The sequence below is a fragment of the Myodes glareolus genome, chromosome 14 (assembly GCF_982192425.1).
Source record: "Myodes glareolus chromosome 14, mMyoGla1.1, whole genome shotgun sequence".
NCBI classification, from domain to species: Eukaryota; Metazoa; Chordata; class Mammalia; order Rodentia; family Cricetidae; genus Myodes; species Myodes glareolus.
Window position 1 is genome coordinate 54,025,296 of NC_142039.1, and position 9,800 is coordinate 54,035,095.

The 9,800-nt window shown below is 47.5% G+C and overlaps 1 long non-coding RNA gene across 2 annotated transcripts; it reads left to right on the forward strand.

The window, feature by feature from the left end:
* The first annotated feature begins 586 nt into the window (after positions 1 to 586).
* On the forward strand, positions 587 to 4,021 carry LOC125398019 (uncharacterized). Of its 2 annotated transcripts, XR_015004967.2 has the most exons (4): positions 587 to 724; positions 2,138 to 2,277; positions 2,562 to 2,734; positions 3,456 to 4,021. It is a non-coding gene; the product is annotated as an uncharacterized LOC125398019 (long non-coding RNA). The 2 variants fall into 2 exon arrangements; XR_015004965.2 differs by having other exon boundaries at positions 2,138 to 2,734.
* Positions 4,022 to 9,800: the final 5,779 nt, after the last annotated feature.

Below are 9,800 nucleotides of genomic sequence, written 5' to 3' on the forward strand. Positions count from 1 at the left end.
TTAAAAATCATTATTATTTGTTTTAAACAAAAGCTGCACCTTAAAAACATATGAATTCATCAAATCCAACGACTATACGACTTAATATACTTCTATAAGGTTACAGTATATTTATATTTAAAAATGAATAAGTAAAGATGTAGAAGGCTCCATCCAAGGGCTTCATGCTCTAAATATTACAGACCTAATGTCTTTGGAAGCCTCTGAGAGCTGAACTCTTGCTGGCTGTATCAATTACGGTTACATTGTTGTGGCAATAGTTGACTGAAACTTGAGGGAGGGAAGATGGATTTTGGCTCAGTGTTTCCACCCATCATGGTGGGAAGAGATGACGGAATAGCAAATGTGGTGCAGACTGCTCACATCACAGTAGATCAGGAAATGGAGAGACAGGAGCTAGGGGCTGAGCACAGCCCCCAAAGGCCCACTCGAAGATGTATATACAGACATGGAAACGCCTTTGCGTGTAGGCTGCCTCAGGAAGCAGCGTTGAGGTCACTTCTGTCTGCAGTGCAAGAAATGGGAACTGGGATGAAAGGAGAAGGAAACTGAGGTTTCCTGGTGCACTTCTTAAGCATGATGGAATGCTCACTCCACGTATAAAACACATTTTAACAGTAAAGCAAAAGGTTAATGGTTGTTTCACTCGCTTCAGGACGGCAGGAGGTCGGAGGATCTGAACCTGGTGCCACAGGCCTGTAATCACAGCACTTGGGAGGTAGAGGTAAGAGGATCTGGAGTTAAGGATCAGTATCAGCTGTGAGCCTGGGCTACATGAGATCCTGGAGAGAGAGAGAGAGAGAGAGAGAGAGAGAGAGAGAGAGAGAGAGAGAGAGAGAGAATGGAAGAAGAAAGGGAGTGAGGAAAGGAGGGATAAAGGAGAGGAGAAAGGAAGAAAAAGAAAAGCAGCCACAGTGTCAAGGATCTCTGGAAGCTTGATGCTCTCTCTATACACCATTAGTGGGAAACTAAGTGATGTAGACGCTTGTGGGAAACAGTATGGAGTGTCTTCAAAACATTAACTGGAAAGAGGAGACCAGAGTTCAATTCCTGGCACATACTTAGTAACTCACATCTGTTTCTAACTCTAGTTCAAAGGGATCCCACTCCATCTGTGCCCACCATGGGCATGACAAACACATGGTGCATAGACATATATGTAGTCAAAACATCCATATTTGTTGTGGAATAACCTTTTGTACACTATGAAGATGTGTCTTTGCCAAGACGCCTTCTGATTGGTTTAATAAAGAGCTGAATGGCCAATAGCAAGGCAGGAAGAGGTTAGGCGGGACTTCCAGGCAGAGAGAGAGGAAGAGGAGATAAATCTATGCTTGGAGGAAATGCCAGAGGAGGCAGAGATGAAGTAGGATATGCAGGAGGAAAGGTAAAAGCCACAAGTCACATAGCAGCACAAGGATGAATAGAAATGGGTTTATTTAAATTATAAGAGCTAGTTAGAAACAAGCCTAAGCTAAGGCTGAGAGTTTGTAATTAATAAGTCTCTGTGTGATGATTTGGAGGCTGATGCTCTAAGAAAGCCTACAACACATATACATAAAAAGTAAATAAAATAGAAGAATTATCATATGACCCCTTAATTCTACTTTTGGGTATACATCTAAAGGAATTGAAAGAAGAAATGCAAAGAGATATTTACCTGTCCGTGGTCATAGAAGCCCCGCTCTCAGCAGCCAAAAGGTGGACATCACCAAATGTTCATACTTTTTTGGGAACCAAATAACTCCAGGGCAAAGACTTCTTAACCTTGGAAGAGAGTGGGTGTGGTCAGGGCCTATGAATGGTAAGTGGATCTAAGCTGATGTCAGTGGAGACTGGTGAGCACTGGGCACAGAGGTACAACCCAAGTCTCCCATGGACAAGGCTGCTGGTACCAGAAGTGCTGCCCAAGTAGACTGTGAGCCTGGTGGTCACAAGTGCCGGGCTCCTAAATGAGAAGTCAGGAGTCAGGGCTAGGTGTTTGAGCTGGACCCCTTGTGTCTCTCATGAGGATCCCAGGCAATGGATAAAAGGGAATGGAATCGTCGCCTTCAAGTTTTGCCTTCTCTCTCTCTCTCTCTCTCTCTCTCTCTCTCTCTCTCTCTCTCTCTTTCTCCCTCTTTTTTTTTCTTTTTAGGCAAAGGAAATGCTTTTCTTGCTCAGCTAATTGATTTGGATCAATTTTGTGGCTTCCACGGTTTATTGAAGTTCCTCCCTTCCAATAAAATGTGGCCTGGGATGATCTCCCAGTGCCAAGAGCTCTGGCCCGACGAGGAGGTACAGTCACAGGTGTGGGTAAAGTTCCATCCCCACAATGAAATCTGTTCACTGCTCACACATGCCCCATGTTCCAGGGTCTCCAGATTCCTTGCATATACCCACAGACCAATTAAGAAGACAGGCAGGCCCAGCCTCCTTATCAGAGGGGTGGGTCACAGGGACAGTGACCACGATGCTGGAAGAACCAAAGGCCCCGTGGAAGTGAGAGATGGACCAACAGAAGTAGCAGAGTTTCCCACACTCAGCCCCAGGCTGAGAAAAGGAACTTTATCTGTCCCCAGATTCAAAGTGGCCCTTTCAACCACAGAGAGACAGGGAGGAGTCGGGGGACAGAGACACACCTGACTTCCCTTTGGCCTCTGCAGCTCTGTTTATCCACCATCACTGACTCCAGGCTGAACCAGCCAGAAGTCAGAGGCAAGGATGCCTGGGAAATTCTATTTGCAAGAGGCAAGTATCAGCTATCCGGGGTACCCCAGGTATGCAGACAAAGGGTCCCACAGTCCAGGGTGGGAGCTGCTCTCGTGGCCCTGTGACTGGCCTGGCCAGAAATGAAGACATTCTTAAATGCCTTCCAGTCCCCTCTCTCAATCTGACTATCAGACCACTGAAACAATGGGCCCTACAAATGGGGGATTTCCCCAGGAGTCTCATGATGGGTAAAGCAAAGAGCACCAAGCAAGAAGGGGAGCTTGGCTAAGAGAGTTCACGCAGCCCTAACAACTTGCCAGACCATATCACAGACTAGAACTGAAGCCCAGACAGTGATGGGTCAGTGGTGGGCGGGGTCACACCTTGACCAGGACTATGGGAATGTGTACATCATTGGCCCTCTCTTTATACTTCGGCCTCACTTCAGGACCCTGGAGACAGGTTTAAGGATGAGGAGTTCACTGTATCTCTTCTTCCCTCTTCCCAATGTGGCCATGCTGAATAAATAGCCTTTTTCTGCTTTCCCACTATTAATTTGGCTCTTTCAATTGGCTTAGGCTTATTGAGAATGAGCGACCAGACCTAACTTGGGGTACAGGTGGTGACCTCTAAATCTGATAACAGCGCCAGCTCTGGGGGAGCATCTCTGCCGTGTTCGACCTGTCCTGGCACGTCTGCTCTCTATGCCCCAAGTACATCGGGCTCCCAGGATTTAGTCCTGATATTTCAATTATTCCAGGAAGCTTCCGTGTGTTCCACTATCAACCTGTGAACTTCTGAAGTAGTTGGCATCCCTGGCTCCCCTTTACCAGGACCACCCACCTGGAGACTCCCTGCTCTGCAAATATGGGCACACTGGATGTGCACGAGATACTGTTGTGTGATAAACCTTTTCTGGGGAGACATGAGCAAACATCCACTCACCCCAGAGAGAGAACTGACAATGGAATGAAGTATGGACACCCCAAAGTCCAACTTGGTAAACCAATGAGCTTTACTGGAGTTATTGATAGGAATATAGGTATGGTGGTTTGAATAAAAAAATGGGCTGGAGAGATGGATTAGTGGTTAAGAGCACTGGCTGCTCTTCCAGAGGTCCTGAGTTCAATTCCCAGTAACCACATGGTGGCTCACAACCATCTGTAATGAGATTTGGTGCACCCTTCTGGCCTGCAGGCACACATGGAAGAAATGTTGTATACATAATAAATAAATAAATCTTTTTTTTAAAAAAAATGGCCCCATTGGCCCATGGGGAGTGGCATTATTAGGAGGTGTGTCCTCATGGGAGTAGGTTTGGCTTTGTTGATCGAGGTGTGTCACTAGGCCTCAGAAGCTCAAGCCAGTTCACTTCCTGCTGCCTGCCAATCTAGATGTAGAACTCTCAACTCCTTCTCTAGCACCACATCTACCTGCACGCTGCCATGCTTTCTGCCAGGTCCATAATGCAAGACTATAAGCCAATCCCAATTAAATGTTTTCCTTTATAAGAGTTGCCATGGTTATGGTGTCTCTTCACAGCAATAAAAACCCTAAGACAGTAAGTGAGGGATTACTTATGGGAGTGGAAATGACTCAAAGTCAGCTCCATCACCAAAGCCCACCCCTAGCAGAGGTGACACTCCACAAAAGCGGGAGATCTAAAGCACATTGCATAGCCTGCAGGCAGCTCAACAGGCTGGGGAGTGTCCCTTCTAGATGGCTCAGTTGGTTTGAGCCTCCTCCAGGTAGCTCAGCTGGTCTCTACTTCTCCCAAGCTGCCCTACTCTTGGTTTATCTGAGAGTGACTCTCCATAGTCCTTACTGTTTATCTACAGTTGGGGAGGGAGGGGTCTGGTGAATCTTGTACAGTTTCAGGGACTTCCTAAAGCTATTTTGAGTTGTTTACTTCCTGTCTTAAAGAGGACCCTGTAGTATTTCACCTCCATGTAAACATCCTGTTTTAAAGTTTCCTTCCAAGATAGAAGGCTTTAATCTAGGAAGAAGGTGCTACACATTAGGTATAGGCCAAACATAGTAAACACAGATAATTGAGAGACCACACACGCACGCACACACACACACACACTGGGCTTGGGAAAAGGCTAGGGCTTTTATAACCTCTGTGGGGAAAGAGCTATGCTCCCAGGGTCAGAGGCCTAAGGTTACTTGGGTCCATAGATTAGAAATGAAACTGTCCTTTGTTTAAATCCAGCTGAAGCATCTAACCTTGCATGGCCTGAGCCAATCATAAATCCTCCATACAACCTGCTTTACTGGATGAGGCAGATGTGACAGAAAAGAACCACAAGAGGCAGGGGAACAATGAACATAAAGTCGCATGGCTGCTCTGATCTAGTTTGATCATCAAGAAAGGGAGGGGCCATTATTACTGTCTCATAGAGAGGGAACAGAGTTGTGAAAGCAAACAAGGACCAGCACAGTACCTCAAAATGGCATCTGACTCAAGAGTCATAGTTCAGTCAAGGGATATCCCTGATAGCATTGTTATGTCTAAAAAGGGGTTAATACGAAGAAATGGAGGGAAAGGAGTCAGAGATAAAGAAGGGACCCATGGTTGGCATGGGCGATGCTAACTCGCTGCCCTGAAGGGAGGTATGTTAGGAGTCCAGCCTTGCCAGCTGAGGTTCACCATCTCAGAAAGGGCCTGGTGACCTTCTCTCGCCATCTCCTAACCCTGGAAATGCATGAGGTTGAGCTTTCAGAAGTGAGTAAAGCCACTCCTCTTCCCTCCCAAGCAGGAGGACCACCCATTCTCCACCCTTTTCCTCCCTCAGGGCTGACACTTCGGGTTCTGTTCCTTTTTCTGGGAGGCTGTTATACAAGATAGAGGAAGACATGGTGTGGACACTGGACTTGCTGACCTGAGTTCTTCTGAGTAGCCTGCTTGCTGAGAGTGGCGCCTTCTCCTTCCCACCCACAACAGAATTCCTGAGCCCTTATGCAAATGGACAGATATCCTGTACCAGGCACATCCAGGGCTGGGGAAGATGTGGCCAAAGTCTCGCTGGAGCAAAACTTGCTCTCTTCCCTCCCCGTCCCACTAACGCACTTGTGGGGCAGGAACTCAGACTGTGTTTGGCTAAAACAAGAAACTCCTCTCTTGCTGGAGCATCCCAGCTCATGCAGGCAGATTCTGAAAATGCATGCAACTGTACTCTTGCCTAAGTTTTTAATCCCAAAAGGGTCACAGGAGATATCTTCTTTATATATTTCTATAACAGAAAAGGCAGACAGCATCTTTCCTGCCCCTCTGGCCATCATTCTAACTAGCAGTCCTTACACCTCAGATGCCCAGAGCCTTGTTTACTGCCTAGCTGAGCCTCCACCATCACCTCACCCGTATGGCTATAGGTGAGCGTTGAAAGTACAATGTCCTTCGTTGAGGGAAAATGACTCTTTGGTTCATGTAGTCTCTCTGGTTCTGGTCCCCAGAGTCAGTAAACCAGTAAACAGACAGCTTGTCCTTGGAGCCATTGCCTCCCCATTCCTGAGCAGCGGCTCCACAAAGCCAACAGTCGTCCCCTGGGCTGTGTTACAGCAGGGGAATGCTTGGCCTTCCGCAGCCAGAGGATGCCACATTACTGATGGGGACAGATGCTCGTCACTCGGCCTAACTCTCTGGAGCCTCCCTTCACTCTTTTTCTGGAGACCTATTGGGTTGGAAACAAAGCCCCCTGGCTCCTCCTGGGCTGTGCTGGCCCGTAAACATCCTGGTCTGAGTTTACCGAGGTGGGTTGCTAAATTTAATTGCCAGTTTCCATGCCATGTGATGGTGTGTAACAGGCCAGCTCACCTCGTGAGTTAGCCAAGGGTTTTAAATAAGTGCTCTCTGTTGGAAAGGATGATAAAGATTCCTATTATTCACCGCTGGGCCTGGAGATTGAGCAGGTCCTGTTTTTACAAGGGAGGCACCGGGGTGCTAATCTTACAAGCTCTGTCACTGCCCACTGTTGAGGAAGACGGCCTTGGGGGCCCCCCGAGGAAAAAGTTCTGGCCAGGCTTCAAGAGACCTTTGCCAGACCAATCTGTCTGAGGTCCCTGTGACCTTGGGACACAAATAGCTCTGTGAACCAGCCTCAGCTTCTCCATCCAGGAAGAAGAATGTACCACAAAGCACCAGGAGCCACGGTTGGCACTTGGAGCCTTCAGCAGCCGTGTTATAGACAGGCAAGGACGTCTGAGTGGACACGTCCAGAAGAGCAGGCCACAGGCCAGCCCCAGAAATCACGCTCTTCTTACTTGTGTCCTTCAAGTACCAGAGACAACTGAATGATGTCGCTGAGCTCTATGCATTTCCTTAAAACTTCCTCCCACAGCCCCTCTCACGGGAGGCTCATTCAGCCTTCCCCCACCACCAAATGACTCAAAATGTCCAAAGAAGTTACAACACTGGCCTCGCTTGGAAACCTGGAAGAGATGCGGGGGCTGCACCCCCTTCCTGATTATCTAGACTGTGTAGTTTGACAACCTCCCCAGGGATGAGAGTGTTTGCTCAGTTTTGAGGGACACCTGCCTAAGCCTGTCAAATGTCAGTGCACTGCAGAGACCTTCCTGGAAGGCCCCTCACTGCATTGGTGGGCCGGCGGAGTCTATGCATCCTTATTCTAAAATGGCGGAGTCTATGCATCCTTATTCTATGCATCATTTGAACAACAAATGAGTTTCCTGCTGGAAATGATGTTAATCTAGGGACCACATTTCAAGAACAACCAGGAGGACTTCTTGAGCAGGCTGCTTTTAGACTCATAAAATGCCCAGGTCACCCAACGTGCCCATCTTAGTATCTCCTTAATATAAACAGTGACCTCCTCTCCCTGGATCACTGTCTCCCCCTCTTAACACGCGTTTCTAGCGCTTCCTCTCTTTTGTTTGAGTCGGAGCTGTAATTAGTGCCAGCACTGTGGATGGAGAGCATGACCTCCACCTTGACCCTTGACCCTTCTCACTCAATAGGTCATGATTTCCTACTTTGGGGGTTGGATGGGTTGTGATGACTTGCCCGGGCTGACCTTGAACTTCAGCCTGCCTCTGCGTCCAGGTAGCTGGGACCACAAGCATGTGCCCCTGTGCGCAGCTTCTCTCCTGAGTTTTAATAATTTTTGTTCCTTGGCACCTAGAACGTCTACCTTCCATATAACATCCACCAGGCTTTTACCCAATGCCTGCCTGAGTAGAAATGAAAGATCAGTGTCATTTGGAGGGGCAGCTGTTTCATTGATGTGAAGGAAAAGAACGAACTAGAGGAAGTTGTCAGTCCAAGCAGGAAAATAAAGGACCGACGCTGCTCACACCTTCTCTTGCTCCTTCCTCGCCTGTGTATCTCGTGGTGTGAAGTCTGGGTGTGCAAAAGGTTGAGAGAAATAACTGCCTCGTTCTGGCGACAATGGAGGCTTCGAGTCGGAAAGCTGGGAGGGAGTCAGAAGTGGTGGCTTTAAGGCCTCAGACTTTTCTGCACACATGCGCAGAGGGGCTGGCTATCTTAGCTCACCACTGTCTTCCACGGATGTGTGTGCAACAGAGACGTCTTAGGAAGACAGTAGGTCTCTTTCTAGAGAAGCAGATCTCAACCTGTGGGTCTCGACCCCCTTGGGGGTTGAATGACCTTTTCATGAGGGTCACATATTAGATAGCCTGCACATCACATGTTTACATTGTGATTCATAACTAGCAAAATTACAGTTATGAAGTAATAAAGAAATAATTTTATGACTGGGGGGTGTCACCACAACATAAGCAATTGTATTAAATAAAGGGTCACAACATTACGAAGGTTGAGAACCACTGCGCTTGGTCAAAGACTTGGTTTGCTTGCTGTCCTATTTAATAACAACAATGTCATCTCCCGGGCAAAGGGCACAGGTTTGCTTACAGCCCATAATAAAGACTGGGAGCTTATTACCTCCTCACCCTGTGTGTGTGAAGGGTCACATGGCCCCAAGGAGCCACCATGTAAAAGTGACAGTACTCTGGTTGCTGCTGTGAGTAGTAGAATGTCCTTTCTGTCTCTCCTAGGACACTGGTCTCTCTAACCAGTCCATGTGGACAGCAGCAGGCTAAATCATCGATCTTGCAAGGAGGTAAAATCTCAGAAGCCTCACAGTTCTTGGCAGTTGCCCATAATGAGAGATAGGAACATTCATCTCTCACCTGAGACAGACTGCTCCTCTGCTGATAACACAAAAAAAACAACTGCCCAAATTCTTGTTCAAAGAACAGTCCTGAGATGGTTAAAGGGGAGGGAGTAACCTTTTGTCAGGGACTTCCCATTGTGTATAACAGCGACTGTCATACTCAAAAGGGTTTCTATGGGAGTGCAATAGATTTCTTCTGTGTAGCTCTAGAGAAGTGAACTTAGACACAAAAAAAGTTTCAGGTCAATGAATCAAATAAGGCAAACAACTGGAGCTATCCCAAAGAGAACAAGCAGAGAGGTCATGTGTTCCGTGCTGGCTTAGAGATGGGACCTCTGTATGAGAAAGTGACAGGGACAAAGATTGCAGAGAGCCCTTCAAGCATGCTCCTGGTGAGACGTCACTCTGGGGAGCTACCTGATCACATTTATTTCACACTGAGTCAAAGGGAAAGTGAACTGGTAGATCGAGCTCAGGGTTCCAGGCAGTTGTACTTGAGATGGTCAATGGGCTTAGTGCTGAGTCTTACAGAAACTGTAGCCTCGCGCATCCAAAGGGCGCTGGTGCTAGACAACCAGTTCATTGTCACCTAACTCACCAGGAGCCTGAGTTGGCCAAGGCCCTGATGTTGAAGCAAAAGAAAAACTCTTCCAATTGTTTTCAGCATCTAATATCCAGGTCATGCTAACCCCTTTGACCTGCCAGGTCACAATAAAATTTCTAAAACAAAAATTTGTCTAGATCACAAAACCAAAGAGAAAGGAACTGAGGGGTCCCAGTGCTTGCTTGCTCTGATGACACACATCTGATAGGATAACGTATGGATACCGACAACATCTGGGTACGTACGACAGCTTGAGAGGCTAGCACTAGACCTTCTCTGGTGGGGCGCACCTGTGTTTGGTGATGAAAGTACACATCACATTCAGCCCAGTCCCTTTTCTCTAACGGTGC